The sequence below is a fragment of the Mesoplodon bidens genome, assembly GCF_964165515.1.
Source record: "Mesoplodon bidens genome assembly, contig: HAP1_SCAFFOLD_47, whole genome shotgun sequence".
Lineage (NCBI taxonomy): Eukaryota > Metazoa > Chordata > Mammalia > Artiodactyla > Ziphiidae > Mesoplodon > Mesoplodon bidens.
Genome location: NW_027671336.1, coordinates 886149 through 906066, shown reverse-complemented (window position 1 = coordinate 906066; position 19918 = coordinate 886149). Strand labels below are relative to the sequence as shown.

General features: G+C 42.8%; 1 long non-coding RNA gene across 1 annotated transcript in view; it reads right to left on the bottom strand.

Moving 5' to 3' along the window:
• Positions 1–19918, bottom strand: part of LOC308611550 — a 412721-nt gene that overhangs the window by 191754 nt on the left and 201049 nt on the right. The window lies entirely within an intron of this gene.

Below are 19918 nucleotides of genomic sequence, written 5' to 3'. Positions count from 1 at the left end.
TCTTTGTAATGCAGACTTGCATTGCCCACTTGCTTGCTTGGGCAAAAGGGGCATATGTGTTTTATCGTGAATATACTCAGGAGAAAATGCATACGCCTTTTTTGGCCAAGTTCATTATTGTCGAAGTTGTGCCCCTCTTCCTGTGCTTTACACGTGATTTCAACACACCTCTTGAAATCTGATTCCTGCTATTCTACATAGCTTTCACGTCGGCCTCGTTGCCTTCCCTCAACAGATTTTTGGATGATAGTTGTCCTTTATTACTCTGCCAGTTTGAGAATTGCTGTGCCCCTGAGCTCCAATTTTCAAATCGTTTTTTGGGAGTTGAACGCAAGTCCAAAAATTTGATTCAGGACCTATAGTGTATCCCGGTGAGTGGCTGAGACTTTGGTTAATACTTCTTCTTGCCAGGAAATTAGAGTGATATGTGCCCGTCCAAAAATTTGGTTTAGGACCTCTACTGGTTCCCGGTGGGTGGCTAAGACTTTGGTTAATTCTTCTTCCTGCCTGGAAATTAGAGTGACATGTGCCCGTCCATATGCCTAACACCCACTCTCTCATTGGTTCTACCTCTTCCCTTCCATCCTCTGCCAAAATGGCAACATGTGCGAACCAGGAGGTTAAAGGGGCTGTCTCTCCAACTTGGGAGATTGATAGTAAAGCAGTTGGAATATCAAACCTGAGCACCAGGAGCGGGACTATTCGTTGAGTTTTAGAAACCTTTCGTATTCACAGTGTGTCCATTCTCTAGGATTCCCGTACATGTTTAAACTGTAGTAATATTCCCTTCAAACTGGAGAGTTGGGACCCATGGAATGGGGGCCATGCATTATTGCTTTAAAGTGACTGCATTTGCTCACCCAATCTCACCAATTCTCTCAGTCCCAACTGTCCAGCCTTATGCCTCATCAAGCTGTCATTGTAGATAGGGTCATTCCAGGTTTCTTCAGAGACACTGAAGGAAATGCAAAGGATTTTCCTGTTTTTTTGTTTTGTTATTGTAATTCCTTTTTATAGAGGGTTTGAGCTGATTCTCGCTGCCATGTTTATGCCAGTCTAGACACACTTGATTCCATTACGGAGACATATCAATACATAGGTTTTAAGATTCTTACTAGTCAGATATATTCCTCTGTGGGAAATATGGGGTATTGAGTCCCTTTCACTGAGGAAGGTGTAGGTCTTGTCTATTCCATAGTTGGTTTTTGGAATGGTACTTGTGCTTATATCAAACTCTGGTTTTATGCATCACCCCACCTCTCCTTCCCCCTTAAGCAGGCATAAGAGTGTTTTCTAAATGTGAGACTCTATTCTCTTTCTTAACTCAGTTCATGTGTAGCCATGTTTACAGGATCTTCATAAGTGATATCTTATGATAAGATTCTTTTTCTGTGTGACTTAATTCACTTAGAATCATCGTAACTGAATCCACTCACTTTGCTGCTACTGGTCTTATGCCATTGATTTCATGGCTGAGGGATATTACATCGTACGTACGTACCCCAATTTTTGAACCATATTTATATTTCCTGGGATATTTAAGGGGTACCCAAGTTGAGGTTCTTGTAATCAGTGCAGCCCTAAATTTGGGGGTGGGTCTGTCTTATTGATTTCCAGTTTTCCCAAGGTATATTCCCTAGACTGGAAGTGCCCTTGTCTCTGTAGCTCTGTTTTTTACTTGTTTTAGGGAACACAATGTACTCCTGCAGTGAGGCAGCTGGCAATTTACATCCCGCCCTTCCGCATAACAATGCTCCCTGTTCTCCAGGGCCAGCCTTCCCTTTCTTGTTTTTACACATTTTGTGGATGTCCCTTTTGATTGGTGGGAAGTGATACTTCTTTGTAGTGCAGATTTGCATTGCCTGCTTTCTTGCTTGGCCAAAAATGTCATATGCGTTTTCTCCTGAATATATTCAGGAGAAAACGCATACGCCCTTTTTGGCCTAGTTCATCATTCTCGATATTGTGCCTCTCTTCCTGTGCTTTACAGGTGATTCCAACATACCTCTTGAAATCTGTTTCCTGCTATTCTGCCTCGCTTTCAAATCCTCCTCATTGCATTCCCTCAACAGAGTTTTGGAAAATAGTTGTCCTTTATTACTCTGCCAGTTTGTGAATTGCTGTGCCCCTGAGCTCCATGTTTCTACTCGTTTTTTGGGAGCTGAACACAAGTCCAAAATTTTGGTTCAGGACATATACTGGTTCCCGGTGGGTGGCTGAGACTTTGGTTAATTCTTCTTCCTCCCAGGAAATAAGAGTGACATGTGCCCGCCCAAATGCCTAACAGCTACTCTCTCATTGGTTCTCCCTCTTCCCTTCCATCCGTTGTCAATTTGGCAACCTGTGGGAACCAGGAGGTTGAAGGGTCTGTCTCTCCAAGTTGGGAGATAGATAGTAAAGCACTTGGAAAGTCGAAGCGGAGCACCAGGAGAGGGACTATTCGTTGAGTTTTAGAAACCTTTCGTATTCACAGTGTGTCCATTCTCTAGGTTTCCCGTACATGTTATATCTGTAGTAATATTCCCTTCTACCTGGAGAGTTGGGACCCAAGGAATGGGGGCCATGCATTATTGCTTTAAAGGGTCTGCATTTGCTCACCCAATCTCACTTATCTTCTCAGTCCCAAGTGTCCAGCCTTATGCCACATCCAGCTGTCATTGTCGATAGGGTCATTCCAGGTTTCATCAGAGACCCTGAAGGAATTGTAAAGAATTTCCCTGTTTTTTTGTTTTGTTTTTGAAATTCCCTTTTATAATGGGTTTGTGCTGATTCTCTCTGCCACATTTATGCCAGTCTAGACACACTTGATTCCCTTACTGTGACATATCAATACATAGGTTTTAAGACTCTTACTAGTCTGATATATTCCACGTCGGGAAATATGGGGTTTTGAGTCCCTTTCACTGAGGAAGGTGTAGGTCTTGTCTATTTCATAGTAGGTTTTTGGAACTGTGCCTGTGCTTATATCAAACTCTGGTTTTATTCATCACCCCACCTCTCCTTCCCCCTTAAGCAGGCATAAGAGTGTTTTCTAAATGTGAGACTCTGTTCTCTTTCCTAACTCAGTTCATGTGTTGCCATTTTTACAGGATCTTCATAAGTGATATCTTATGATATGTTTCTTTTTCTGTGTGACATATTTCAGTTAGAGTCACCGTACCCGAGTCCACTCATTTTGCTGCTACTGGTCTTATGACATTGATTTCATGGCTGAGGGATATTCCATCGTACGTAAGTGACACAATTTTTTGACCCATTTTTATATTTCCTGAAATATTTAAGGTGTACCCAAGTTGAAGTTCTTGTAAGCAGTGAAGCCCTAAATTTGGAGGTGGCTCTGTCTTATTGATTTTCAGTTTTCCCAATGTATATTCCCTAGACTGGAAGTGCCCTTGGATCTATAGCTCTGTTGATTACTTCTTTTAGGGAACACAATGCACTCCTCCAGTGAGGCAGTTGTCAATTTACATCCCTCCCATCAGCATAACAAGGCTCCCTCTTCTCCTGGGCCTCTCTTGCCTTTCTGGATTTTACACATTTTGGGGATGTTCCTTTTGACCGGTGTGAAGAGATACTTCTTTGTAGTGCAGATATGCATTGCCCGCTTGCTTCCTTGGCCAAAAAGGGCGTATGCGTTTTCTGCTAAATAAATACAGGGGAAAATGCATAAGGCCTTTTTGGCCAAGTGCATCATTGTCGAAGTTATGCCCCTCTTCCTGTGCTTTAAAGGCGATTCCTACGTACCTCTTGAAATCTGTTTCCTGCTTTTCTGCCTCGCTTTCAAGTCCGATCATTGCCTTCCCTCAACAGATTTTTGGACGATAGTTGTCCTTTATTATTCTGCCAGTCTGTGAATTGCTGTGCCCCTGAGCTCCATTTTTCAATTGCTTTTTGTGTGCTGAACGCAAGTCCAACATTTTTGTTCAGCCCCTATACTGGTTCCTATTGGGTGGCTGAGTCTTTGGTTAATTCTTTTTCCTGCCGGGAAATTAGAGTGACATGTGCCCTTCCAAATGCCTAACAGCTACTCTCTCATTGGTTCCCCCTCTTCCCTTTCATCCTCTGCCAAATTGGCAACATGTGCGAACCAGGAGGTTAAAGGGGCTGTCTCTCCAAGTTGGGAGATTGATAGTAAAGCAGTTGGAATGTCAAACTGGAGCACCTCGAGAGGGACTATTCGTTGAGTTTTAGAAACCTTTCGTATTCACTTTGTGCCATTCTCTAGGTTTCCCGCACATGTTATATCTGTAGTAATATTCCCTTCACACTGTAGAGTTGGGACACATGGAATGTGTGCCATGCCTTATTGCTTTAAATGATCTCCATATGCTCACCCAGTCTCACCAAACCTCTCAGTCCCAAGTGTCCAGCCTTATGTCACATCCTGCTGTCATTGTACGTAGGGTCATTACAGGTTTCATCAGAGACCGTGAAGGAAATGTAAAGAATTTCCCTGTTTTTTTATTTTGTTTTTGAAATTCATTTTTATAGTGGGTTTGACCTGATTCTCGCTGCCATGTTTATGCCAGTCACGACACACTTGATTCCCTTATGGAGACATATCAGTGCATAGGTTTTAATATTCTTACTAGTTAGATATAATCCTCTGCGCGGAATATGGGATGTTGCATCCCTTTCACTGAGGAAGGTATAGGTCTTGTGTATTCCATAGTTGTTTTTTGGAACATTACCTGTACTAATATCAAACTCTGGTTTTATGCATCACCCCACCTCTCCTTCCCCATTAAGCAGGCATAAGAATATTTTCTAAATATGAGACACTGTTCTCTTTCCTAACTCAGTTCATGTGTAGCCATGTTTACAGGATCTTCATAAGTGATATCTTATGATTAGGTTCATTTTCTGTGTTACTTATTTCACTTAGAATCATCGTAGCAGAATCCACTCATTTTGCTGCTACTGGTCTTATGACATTGATTTCATGGTTGAGGGATAATCCATCGGACATAGATACCACAAATTTTTGAACAATTTTAATCTTTCCTGGAAACTTAAGGTGTACACAAGTTGAGGTTCTTGTAAGCAGTGCAGCCCTAAATTTTGGGGTGGCTCTGTGTTATTGATTTTCAGTTTTCCCAAGATATATTCCCTAGACTTGAAGCGCCGTTGGCTCTGTAGCTCTGTTGTTTACTTTTTTTAGGGAACACAATGCACTCCTCCAGAGAGGCAGTTGGCAATTTACATCCCGCCCATCAGCATAACAAGGCTCCCTGTTCTCCAGGGCCTGTCTTGCCTTTCTGATTTTTACACATTTTGTGGATGTACCTTTTTAATGGTGGGAAGTGATACTTCTTTGTAGTGCAGATTTGCATTGCCCACTTGTTTGCTTGGCCAAAAAGGTCGTATGCATCTTCTCCTGAATATATTCACGTGAAAACCCTTACGCTCTTTATGGCCGTTTCCATAATTTTCAAAGTTCTGATGCTTTTCCTGTGTTTAAACGTGATTCCAGTGTACCTCTTGAAATCTGTTTCATGCCATTCTGCCTCATTTTCAATTCTGCCTCGTGGCTTTCCCTCAACAGATTTTTGGAAGAGAGTAGTCCTTTTTAACTCTGCAGGTTAGTTAATTGCTGTGGCCCTGAGCTCCATTTTTCAACTCGCGTGTTTGTGATCCGACCGCAAATCCACAGTTTTGCTTCTGGACCTATACTTGTTCTGGGGGGGCAGGATGAGACTTTTGTTAATTCCTCTTCATGACGGGAAATTGGAGTGACATGTGGCTGTCCAAATGCCTACAGCTACTATCTCATTGGCTCTCTCTCTTCCCTTATATCCTTTGCACAATTTGCACACTGTGTGAATCAGGAAGTTATAGGGGCTGACTCTCCAAGTTGGGAGATAGATAGTAAAGCAGTTGGAATGTCAAACTGGATCACAAGGAGAGAAAAAAGTAGTAGAGCTTTAGAAACCTTTCACCATCAGAGTGTTTCCTTTCTCTACATTCCCATACATGTTATAACTGTAGTGATATTCCTTTCTACCTGGAGAGTTGGGAACCATGGAATGGGTGGCAGGCATTATTTCTTTAAAGGGTCTGCATTTTTCAACCCAATCTCACCAGTCCTCTCAGCCCCAAGTGACCAGCCTTATGCCACATCAGGCTGTCATTGTAGATAGGGTCATTCCAGGTTTCATCAGAACCCCTGAAGGAATTGTGTAAGAATTTTACTGTTTTTATGTTTTGTTTTGAAATTCATTTTTATAGTGGGTTTGAGCTGATTCTCACTGCCATGTTTATGTCGTTCTAGACACACTTGTTTCCCTTATGGAGACATATCAATACATAGGTTTTAAAATTCTTACTACTCAGATATATTTCTCTCCGGGGAATAGGGATGGTGAGTTCCGTTCACTGAGGAAGGAGTAGGGCTTGTCTCCTCTCTTTTTGGATTATGGAACCGTTCCTGTGCTAATATCAAACTTTTGTTTTGTGCATCTCTTCACCTCTCTTTCCCCTTAAGTAAGCATAATAGTGTTTTCTAAATCTGAGAATCTGTTCTCTTCCCTAATTCAGTTCATATGTAGCCATGTTTACATTCCCTTCATAAGTGATATCTTTTCTCAGAATGCACCATGGCCCTTGTCATAATAATGCTCCATGACCCCTGTCATCACAATGCTCCATGCCCTGGTTATCACAATGCTCCATGTCCCTTGTCATCACAGTTCTCCACGTCCTTGTCATCACAATGCTACATGCCACTTATCATCACAATGTTACATGCTCTTGTCATCACAATTCTCCATGCACTTGTCATTGCAATGCTCAATGCACTTGTCATCACAATGCTCCATGCACTTGTCATCACAGTGTTTCATGCCCTTGTCATCACAATGCTCCATGCTGATTGAAATCAAAATGATCCATGACCTCTGTCATCATAATTCTCCAAACCCTTGTGATCACAATGTTCCATATCACTTGTCATCACAACGCTCCATGCTGCCTGTCATCACAATATTCCATGCCATTTTTATCACAATGCTCCATGGACTTTGTCATCACAATTCTCAATACACTTGTCATCACAATGCTCCCTGACACTTGTCGTCAGAATGCTCCTTGAACCCTGTCACGGAAAGGCTCCATGCCTTTTTCATCACAATGCCCCATGCCTTTTTCATCACAATGCCCCATGCCATTTTCATCACAATTCTCCATGACCTTGTCATCACAATGCTCCATGACCCCTGTCATCACAATGCTCCATGACTCCAGTCATCACAATTCTTCATAACATTTGTCATCACAATGGTCCATGCCCGTGTCATCACAAGGCTCTGTGACCTTTATAACAACAATGTTCCATGAACTTTTCATCACAATTCTCCGTGACACTTGTCATCAATATGTTCAATGCCTTTGTCAGAAAAATGCTCCATGAGCCTTGTCATCACAATGTGCCACACGCTTTTCATCACAACGGAGCACAGATTTTCATTGCAATGCTCCATAAACCTTGAAATCAAAATGCTCCTTGCCCTTCTCATCACAATGCTCCATTATCCCTCTCATAACAATGCTCTATGACCGCTGCCATCACAATGTTCCACGGCCTTGTCTTCACAGGACTCCATGACACTTGTCATCACAATGATCCAAGACCCCTGTAATCACAATGCTCCATAAAGTTGTCATCAGAAAGCTCCATGAGACATGTCATCAGAATGTTCCAAGGCTTTTTCATCAAAATGTTCCATGCCCTTGTCATCACAGAGCTCCAAGACCCCTGTAATCACAATGCTCCATGACCCTTTTCATCAGTATGCTCCATGAGATTTCTCATCACAAGGCTCCATGGTTTTCTCATAACAATACTCCAGGAACTTGTCATCACAATGCTTCACGACCTTGTCATGAAAATACTCAATGGCCCTTGTCATCATAATGCTTGAAGCCCTAGTCATCACAATGCTCCATGATATTTCATCACAATCATCCATTACATTTGGCATCACAGTGCTCCCTGCCATTGTCATCGCAATGGACCATGACATATGTCATCACAATGCTCCCTGACACATGTCTTCACAATACTCCATGACCTTTCATCACAATGATCCATGCCCTTGTCATCACAATGCACCATGTCCACTGTCATCACAATAATATATGAAACTTTCCAGACCAATGCTCCATGCCCCTGACATCACAATGCTCCATGCCCTTGTCATCACAATGCTCCATGACCCCTGTCATCACAATGCTCCGTGAATCCAGTCATCACTATGCTTCATAACATTTGTCATCACCGTGGTCCATGCCCTGGTCATCACAAGGCTCTGTGACCTTTGTAACCAAATTGCTCCATGAAATTTCCATCACAATGCTCCGTGACCCTTGTCATCACAATTCTCCATGCCTTTGTCAGAAAAATGCTCCGTGACCCTTGTCATCACTTTGTGCCACGCGGTTTTCATCACAACGGTCCACAAATTTGTCATGGCAATGCTCCATAAATCTTGTAATCACAATGCTCCATGCCCTGCTCATCACAATGATCCATTACCCCTGTCATAACCATGTTCCATGACCACTTCCATCACAATGTTCCACGGCCTTGTCATCATAAGGCTCCATGACACTTTTCATCAAATTGTTCCATGACCCTGTCATCACAATGCTCCCTGCCCTTCTCATCACAATGCACAACGCCCTTGCCATCAAAATGCTCTGTGTCCTTTTTCATCACAAATATTCATGACCCTTGGCATCACAATGCTCCATATCATTGTCATTACAATGGTCCATGAACGCTCACATCACATTGCTCCATGCCCTTGTCTTCACAAAGCTCCATGACACATGTCATCAGAATGCTCCATGGCCTTCTCATCACAATGCTCCTTGCCCTTGCCATCACAATGCTCCATTACACCGGCCATAACAATGCTCCATGAGCCCTGCCATCACGATGTTCCATGGCCTTGTCATCACATGGCTCCATGACCCTTCTCATAACAATGCTCCAAGAACCCTGTAATCACAAAGCTTTATGCTCCATTTAACCTCAATAATCCATGAACCCTGTCATCACAATGCACCATGCCCATCATCATAATGCTTCATGCTATTGTCATCACAATGAAATCGAAATGCTCCATGACCTCTGTCATAACAATGTTCCAAACCCTTGTGATCACAATATTCCATAACACTTTTCATCACAATGCCCCATGACGCTCGTCATCACAATTATCCATGGTCTTCTCATCACAATGCTTCATGACCTTTGATATCACAATGCTCAATACAATTCTCATCAAAATGCTACCTGACACTTGTTGTCTGTATGCTCCTTAAATCCTGTCATGACAAGGCTCCATGTACTTTTCATCACAATGATCCATGCCCTTTTCATCACAATGCTCCAAGACACTTTTAATCACAATGCTCCAAGCCCTTGTCATCACAAAGCTCAATAACGCATGCCATTAGAATGCTCCGTGGTCTTCTCCTCACAATGATCCTTGCCCTTGTCATCACAATCTTCCAAGACCCCTGTAATCATAATGCTCCATGCCCCTTTTCATCAGTATGCTCCATGAGACTTGTTATCACAAGGCTCCATGGTTTTGTCATCACAATGCTCCAGGACCTTGTCATCACAATGCTTCACGACATTGTCATGAAAATTTTCAATTGCCCTTGTCACCATAATGCTCCAAGCCCTAATCATCAAAATGTTCCATTATATTTGTCATTACAATCCTCCACTACATTTGGCATCACAATGCTCCATGCCATTGTCATCGCAATGGACCATGATATATGTCATCACAGTGCTGCCTGACACCTGTCTTCCCAAAACTCTATGACCTTCTCATCACAATGCTCCATGCCCTTGTCATCATAATGCACCATGGCCACTGTCACCACAATAATCTGTGAAACTTGTCAGACCAATGTTCCATTCCCCTTTCATCACAATGCTCCATGCCCCTGTCATTACAATCCTGCATGACCCATGTATCACAGTGTTCCGTGCCCTTGTCATTCACAATGTTCCATGCCCACTCTCATCACAATAATACATGAAACATTTCAGACCAATGTTCCATGTCCTTCTCATCATATTGCTCCATTACGCCTGTCATAAAAATGCACCATGACCCCTGCCATCACAATGTTCCACGGCCTAGTCATCACAAGGTTCCATGACACTTGTCATCAAAATGTTCCATGGCCTTCTCATCAAAATGCTCCATGCCCTTGTCATCACAATGCTCCAAGACCCCTGTAATCACAATGCTCCATGCCCCTTTTCATCAGAATGCTCCATGAGCCTTGTCATCACAAGTGTCCATGTTCTTCACATCACAATGCTGCAGGACCTTGTCATCACCATGCTCCATTCCCTTGTCATCACAATGTTCCATGATCCCTGTCATCACAATAATCCATGAACATTTTCAGCCCATTGCTCCACGACCTACTCATCACAATGCTCCATGGCCAATATCATCACAAGGCTCCATGACCACTGTCATCACAACAGGCCATGAATATTTTCAGCCCAGTGCTCCAGGAAACTTGTCATCACAATGATCCATGCCCTTATCATCCCTATGCTCCATGACCCCTGTATTCACAATGCTCCGTGACGCTTGTCATCACAATGCACCATGTCTTTGTCAGAACAATGGTCCTTGACCATTGTCATCACAAAGTGCCCCGCACATTTCATCACAACGGTCCACAACCTTGTCATTGAAATGCTCCATAAACCTTGTAATCACAATGGTCCATGCACTTCTCATCAAAATGCTCTCTCACCAGAGATATCACAATGTTCCATCACTAGTCATCACAATACTCCCTCAACCCTGTAATCACAATGGTCCATGACCCTGTCATCACAATGCTACATCCCCTTATCATCACAATGTTCCATGACCCCTGACATCACAATGTTCCATAACACCTGTAATCAAAATGCTCCATGACACATTTCATCCCAAACCTCCAAGACTCCTGACATCACAATGTTCTATAACCCCTGCCATCAAAATATTCCATTACACTTTTTGTCAAATTGCTGCATGACCCGGTCATCAAAAGGCTCCCTGCCCTTCTCATCACAATGCACCATGCCCTTGTCATCAAAATGCTCCATGACTTGTCATCACAAAGCTCCATGAACCTTGGCATCACTATGCTCCAAGTCATTGTCATCACAATGCTCCATGAACCCTCTCATCACATTGCTCCATGCCTTTGTAATCACAAAGCTGCGTGACACTTGTCATCACAATGCTCGATGCCCTTCTCATCACAATGCTCCATGTCCTTGTCATTACAATCCTGCATGACCCATGTATCACTGTGTTCCGTGCCCTTGTCATCACAGTGTTCCATGCCCACTCTCATCACAATAATACATGAAATATTTCAGACCAATGTTCCATGTCCTTCTCATCATAATGCTTCATTACGCCTGTCATAACAATGCACCATGACTCCTGACATCACAATGTTCCACGGCCTAGTCATCACAAGGTTCCATGACACTTGTCATCAGAATGTTCCATGGCCTTCTCATCAAAATGCTCCATGCCCTTGTCATCAAAATGCTCCAAGACCCTTGTAATCACAGTGCCCCATGCCCCTTTTCATCTCAATGCTCCATGAACCCTGTCATCACAATGCAACATGCCCATCATCATAATGCTTCAGGCTATTGTCATCACAATGAAATCAATATTATCCATGACCTCTGTAATCATAATGCTCCAATCCCTTGTTATCACAATGTTCCATAACACATATCATCACAACACCCCATGACGCTCATCATCACAGTTATCCATAGTCTTCTCATCACAATGCCCCATGATCTTTGTCATCACAATGCTCAATACACTTCTTATCACAATGCTCCCTGACAATTGTCATCAGTATGCTCCTTGAACCCTGTCATGACAAGGCTCCATGCCTTTTTCATGACAATGATCCATGCCCTTGTCATCCCAATGCTCCATGTACCCTGTATTCACAATGCTCCGTGACGCTTGTCATCACAGTGCTCCATGACACATGTCATCACAATGCTCCATGCCTTTGTCAGCAAAATGCTACATAACCTTTTCATTACAATGCTCTATGCGCTTTTCATCACAATACTCCATTTCCATTGTCATCACAATCCTCCGTGAGCCTTGGGATCACATTGCTTCATGCCCTTGTCATCACAATGCTCTATGCTCCTTGTAATCAAAATGATCCATGACCTCTATCATCACAATGCTCCAAAACCTTGTAATCACAATGTTCCATAACACTTGTCATCACAACGCTACATGACGCATGTCTTCACAATACTCCATGAACTTTTCATCACAATGCTCCATGACGTTGTAATCACAACGTTCCAAACCCTTGTAATCCCAATGGTCCATGCCCCTTTTCATCAGTATGCTTCATGAGATTTGTCATCACAAGGCTCCATGGTTTTCTCATCACAATGCTCCAGGACATTGTCATCACAATGCTCAATACACTTGTCATCAAAATGCTCCCTGACTCTTGTGTATGTATGCTCCTTGAACCCTGTCATGACAAGGCTCCATGCCTTTTTCATCGAGGTGATCCATGCCCTTTTCTTCACAGTGCTCCAAGACCACTGTAATCACAATGTTCCATTACCTTGTCATCACAAAGCTCAATGACGCATGTCATTAGAATGCTCCTTGGCCTTCTCCTCACAGTGCTCCATGCCCTTGTCCTCACAATGTTCCACGACCCCTGTAATCACAATGCTCCATGCCCCTTTTCATCAGTATGCTCCATGAGACTTGTCATCACAAGGCTCCATGGTTTTCTCATCACAGTGCTCCAGGACCTTGTCATCACAATGCTTCATGACCTTGTCATGAAAATTCTCAAAGGCCCTTGTCATCATAATGCTCCAAGCCCTAGTCATCACAATGCTCCATTATATTTGTCATCACAATTCTCCATTACATTTGGCATCACAATGCTCCATGCCATTGTCATCCCAATGGACCATGACATATGTCATCACAGTGTTTCCTGACACCTGTCTTCACAATATTCCATGACCTTCACATCACCATGCTCCGTGCCTTTGTCATCACAATGCACCTGCCCACTCTCATCACAATAATCTATGAAACTTGTCAGACCAATGCTCCATGCCCCTGTCATCACAATGCTCCATGACCCCTGTCATCACAATGCTCCGTGACTCCAGTCATCACAATGCTTCATAACATTTGTCATCACAATGGTCCATGCCCGCATCATCACAAGGCTCTGTGACCTTTGTAACCACAATGCCCCATGAACTTTTCATCACAATTCTCTGTGACTCTTGTCATCACAATGCACCATGTCTTTTTCAGAACAAAGCTCCATGACCATTGTCATCACAAAGTGCCACGCTCATTTCATCACAGCGGGCCACAACGTTGTCATTGATATGCCCAATAAGCCTTGTAATCACAATGGTCCATGCACTTCTCATCAAAATGCTCTCTCACCAGAGATATCACAATGTTCCATCACTAGTCATCACAATACTCCCTCACCCCTGTAATCACAATGTTCCATGACCCTGTCATCACAATGCTACCTCCCCTTATCACCACAATATTCCATGACCCCTGACATCACAATGTTCCATAACACCTGTCATCAAAATGCTCCATGACCCTATTTATCCCAAAGCTCCAAGACTCTTTACATCACAATTTTCTATAACCCCTGCCATCAAAATATTCCATTACACTTTTTATCAAATTGCTGCCTGACCCGGTCATCAAAAGTCTCCCTGCCCTTCTCATCACAATGCACCATGCCCTTGTCATCAAAATGCTCCATGACTTGTGATCAAAAAGCTCCATGACCCTTGGCATCACAATGCTCCAAGTCACTGTCATCACAATGCTCCATGAACCCTCTCATCACAATGCTCCATGACCTTTGTCATCACAATGCTCAATACACTTGTCATCAAAATGCTCCCTGACACTTGTTGTCTGTATGCTCCTTGAACCCTGTCAGGACAAGGCTCCATGCCTTTTTCATCACAATGATCCATGCCCTTTTCATTAAATGCTCCAAAACCCCTGTCATCACAATGCTCCATGCCCTTGTCATCACAATGCTCCATGACCCCAGTCATCACAATGCTCCTTGACTGCAGTCGTCACAAGGCTTCATGACCTGTGTCATCACAATGGTCCATGCTCTTATCATTACAAGGCTCTGGGAACATTGTCACCACAATGCTTCATGAACTTTTCATCACAATGCTCCATGACACTTGTCATCACAATGCTCCGTCCTTTATCAACTCAATGCTCCTTGACTCTTGTCATCACAGTGCTCCACAACCTTGTCATCACAATGCTCCATAAACCTTGTCATCGCAATGCTCCATGCACTTCTTATCAAAATGCTCTCTCAACACAGTTATCAAAATGTTCCCTCACTAGTCATCACAATACACCCACTCCCCTGTCATCACAATGGTCTATAAACCCTGTCATGAAAGTGTTCCAGGACCCCTGACTTCACAATGTTCCATAACCCCTGTCATCAAAATATTCCATGACAATTTTCATCAAATTGCTCCATGACCCTGTCATCACAGTGCTCCCTGCCCTTCACAGCAGAATGCACCACACACTTGTCATCAAAATTCTCCATGACCCTTGGCATTGCTATGCTGCATGCCATTGTCATCACAAATCTCCATGAAACCTCTCATCACATTGTTCCATGCCCTTGTCATCACAGGCTCCATGATGCTTTTCATCTAAATGCTTGATGCCATTCTTCTCACAATGCTCCATGTGCTTGTCCTTACAATCCTCCATGACCCATGTGTCACAGTGTTCCATGCCGTTGTCATCAAAATGGTCCTTGCCCCTTCTCATCACAAAAATACATGAAACATTTCAGAGCAATGCTCCATGCCCTTGTCATCACAATGCTCCAAGTCCCCTGTAATCACAATGCTCCATGCCCCTTTTCATCAGAATGCTCCATGAGACTTGTCATCACAAGGCTCCATGGTCTTCTCATCACAATGCTCCAGTAGCTTGTCATCACAATGCTCCCTGACCCCTGTCAACACAATACTCCATGAACATTTTCAACCCAATGTTCCATGACCTTCTCATCACAATGCTCCATGACCCCTGTCATCACAATGCTCCATGAGCACTGTCATCACAACGCTTCATGAACCCTGACAACACAATGATCAGGGACCTTTGTCATCAAAATGCTCCATGCCCTTGTCGTCCCAATTCTCCATGACCCCTGTAATCACAATGCTCCGTGACGCTTGTCATCACAGTGCTCCATGAAACTTGTCATCACAATGCTCCATGCCTTTGTCAGCAATATGCTACATAATCTTGTCATCACAATGCTCCATTCGCTTGTCATCACAATCCTACATGACCCTTGTGATCAAATTTCTTCATGCCCTTCTCATCTCTCTCTTGCCTTTCTGGTTTTTACAGATTTTCGGATGTCCCTTTTGACCGGTGGGAAGTGACAATTCTTTGTAGTGTGGATTTGCATTGTGTGCTTGCTTGATTGGCCAAAATGGTCGTATGTGTTTTCTCCTGAATACATTCAGGAGAAAACCAAACGCCGTTTTTGGCCAAGTGCATCATTGTCGAAGTTGTGATGCTTTTCCTGTGCTTTAAAGGTGATTACAATTTACCCCTTGAAATATGTTTTGTGCAATTCTGCCTCATTTTCAAGTCCGCTTCATTGCCTTCCCTCAACAGAGTTTTTTAAGAGAGTATTCCTTTAAAACTCTCAGGGTTGTGAATTGCTGTGCCCCTGAGCTCCAGTTTTCAAATCCTATTTTTGGGAGCTGACCGCAAATACACAATTTTGCTTCAGGACCTGTACTGCTTCCAAGGGTGGCTATACTGTTCCCTGCGGGTGGCTGAAGCTTTGGTTAATTCTTCTTCCTGACGGGAATTTAGAGTGGCATGTGTCCGTCCAAATGCCTACTCTACTCTCTGATTGGTTCTCCCTCTTCCCTTTCATCCTCTGCACAATTAGCAAACTGTGCGAACCAGGAGGTTATAGGAGCTGACACTCCTAAGTTGGGAGATTGATAGTAAGGCAGTTGGAATGCCAAACTGGAGCACAATGAGAGGAAAAATTAGGAGACTTTTAGAAACCTTTCGCCATCACAGGTTGTCCATTCTCTAGGTTTCTCATACATGTTATAACTGTAGTGATATTCCCTTCTACTTGGAGATTTGGGACCCATGGTATGGTGGCATGCATTACTACTTTAAAGGATCTGCATTTTCTCTCCCAATCTCACCAGTCCTCTCAGTCCCAAGTGTCCAGCCTTATGTCTCATCCAGCTGTCTTTGCAGATAGGGTCATTCCAGGTTTCATCAGAACCCCTGAAGGAATTGTGTAAGAATTTCGCTGTTTTTTTGTTTTGTTTTTGAAATTCATTTTTATAATGGGTTTGAGCTGATTTTCACTGACGTGTTTATGCCGGTCTAGACACACTTGATTCCCTTACAGAGACATATCAATACATAGGTTTTTAAGATTCTTACTAGTCAGATATATTCCTCTGCGAGGAATAGGCCTTTTGAGTCCCGTTCACTGAGGTAGGTGTAGGTCTTGTCTATTCTGTATTTGGTTTATGGAATGGTACCTGTGCTAATATCAAGGTCTGGTTTTATGCATCACCCCACCTCTCCTTTCCCCTTAAGGAGGCATAAGAGTGTTTTCTAAATGTGAGTCTCTGTTCTCTTTCTTAATTCATTTCATGTGTTGTGATGTTGACATTCCCTTTGTAAGTGATATCTTATGATAAGATTCTTTTATCTGTGTGACTAATTTCACTTAGAATCATCATACCTAAATCCACTCATTATGCTGCTACTGCCCGTATGACATTGATTTCACGTCTGAGTGATATTCTGTTGTACAAAATTACCACAAGTTCTTTAGGCATTTCTCTTTTTCCTGGGATATTTTAGGTGTACCGAAGTTGAGGTTCTTGTATGCAGAGCAGCCCTAAATTATGGGGTGCCTGTGTCTTGTTGATATTTAGTCTTCCCAAGTTATATGCCCATGAGTTGAAAACCACTTTGTTCGAGGCTTTGTATTTTTGATGTTTTAGGAAATAGCATACACTTCTTCAGAGTGGCTCTTGGATATTTATACCCCACCCATCTGTGTGACTAGGCTCCCTGTTCTCCATGGCCTCTCCTGCATTTCTGGTTTGTACACATTTTTTGGATGGCCTTTGTGAGCAATGGAAATTGAGACTTCTTTGTAGTGCAGATTTGCATTTCCCGCTTGCTTGGTTGGCCAAAAACTCTGTATGTGTTTTATTTTCCTGAGATATTCACGAAAAAACACATACACCCTTTTGCCCAGCTGCATCATTTTTGGAAATACTGCTGCTTTTCATATGCTTTAAATGTGAGTACAATCTACCTTTTGAAATCTGTTTCCTGCAATTCTGCCTCTCATTCAGATCCTCTTCGTTGCCTTACCTGAATATATTTTTGGACGTTGGTTATCATTTATATCTTTGCAGGTCTTTGAATTGTCTGCTCCTGAGCTCCATTTTGCAACTCGCTTTTTGTGAGCTGGCCGCCAAACCATTGGATTGCTTCCGGTCCTATTCTGGTTCTGAGGAGGCAGGCTGAGCCTTTGTTTAATTCTTCTTCCTAATGGGAAATTAGAGTGACATGTGCCTTTGAAATCTCCTACAGCTAATCTCTCATTGGTTCCCCCTCTTCCCATTTATCCTCTGCACAAATTGCAAACTGTGTGACACAGGAGGTTAAAGGTGCTGATTCTCCAAGTGGGGAGATTGGTAGTAATGTGGCTGGAAAGGCGAACCCCAGCACCAGATCAAAAATGAGGTGCATTTTAGACACCTTTCCTGAGCACACGGTGTACATTCATCTCGGTTTCACAGGCATGTTTTCGCTGCCAGAATATTCCCTTGAACCTGCAGATTTGGGATCCATGGAATGGCTACCAGGCAGTATTTAAAAGGTCTGCATTTTCTCACCCAACCTCTCTAACATCTCTTAGCCTGCATAGCTTCCAGCCTTATATATCATCCTGCTGTGGGTCTACATGTGTTCAATCTATGTTACATCATATCCCTTCAACAAAAGTTGTAAGAATTTTTCTCTGTCTCACTGTTTTTATAAATATTTTTTAAATTTATTTTTATATTGGTTACAGCTGATTTTCAAAGCTCTGTTTTTTGCTGCTGCACATCCACTTGATTCATGTAATGTGAGACAACAATAAATTCTTTTTCAGATGCTTACCAGTCATATGTATTATTTTCCAGTTAGTTGAGTGAGCTGAGTTCAGTTCTTTGAGGTACTGTGTAGGCCTTTTCAGTTATTCAATTTGATACTTGGAATGGTAACTTTGCTAATTTCAACCTCCTGGATAATACCTCACCATTCCCCACCTTTCCCATTTAGCAGCCTTATGTCTATTTTCTACATATTTGACTATGTTTCTGTTTTGTAGTTTATTTCATGTGTACCATTTTTGATTCCACCTTTAAGTGACATCTTATGATATGTGTCTTTTTCTTTCTGACATATGTCACTTAGAATGATCGTATGTAACTCCTCCAGAGTTGTTCCAACTGGCCTTATTTCATTGATTTCTGGATGAGTCATATTCCACTCTACATAAGTACCCCATCTCTTTTATCCATTTTATCCTTCCAGGGACATTTAGGTTATATCCAAGTTGAGGCCCTTTTTAACAGAGAGGTGGTAAACGTTGGTGTGCCTGTTTTCTGTCGATTTTTGTTTTTCCCAAGGTATACGCCCATGAGTGCAAGTGCCCTATGCTCTGTAGCTCATTTTTTAGATGTTTTAGCAAACACAATACACTTCTCCAGAGTGGCCGTTGGCAAATTACATTTCCACTATCAGCCTCACAGGGTTCCCTTTTCTCCTCGCCCTGTCCTGCATTTCTGGTCTTTACACTTTATGTGGATGGCGCTTCTGACTGATGTGAAGTGATACATTTTGTAGTATTGATTTCCAGTGCCCACCTGTTTGGTTGGATCCAAAGTGTGTATGGCCTTTACTTGAATATATTCAGAAAAAATGCATACACACTTTTGGGCCAACTGCATCATTGTCGATGTTCAGCCCGTTTTCTTGTACTTTAATGGGGAGTCCTTTCTACCTCTTCAAATCTGTTTCCTGCCACTCACCCTTGCTTACAAGTCTTTTTCTGTGTCTTACCTCAAGACATTTTTCGACGATAGATAATTTCAACTCTGCAGTTTCATGAATTTTAGTGACCCTGAGTTCCATTTTTCAACTTGTGTTTTTGGAAACTGGACACAAAACAGCAGGATTTCCTCTAGCCCTATTCTGTTTCCGTGGGCAATTCTAGGCTTTGATGAATTTGTCTTCCGGATTGGAAATTAGAGTGGCATGTGCCTGTCTGAACACCTAAGACTTGTCTCTAAATTTTTCTCATCCTTCCGCTTCTTCATCTGGACAAATTCCAAGCTGTGTGCAAGAGGATGTTGACGGTGCTGATATCCCCAAGTGAGGAGATTGTTAGGAAAGATGCTGGAGGGGTGAACCCGAGCACCAGGCGATGAGGAGATGAGGTGCCTTTTCCAAATTCTTTCCGATCAAACGGTGTACCATCCTCTAGGTGTGGCAGGCATGTTTTAGCTGTAGGAAGGTTTCCTTGCATGTAAGGAGAACACCAGGGATTTTTCCAAATCAGTGCCTCCCTGAACCCCAAACTGGGGAATTTTTAAGCTGCGGCTACACATATGTCCATTAAGGGCCTTGGGAAATAGGCAGAGCCCAAACTTTAGATGATTGAAATCTTCGGGGTCAGAAGCGCTCACCATCAG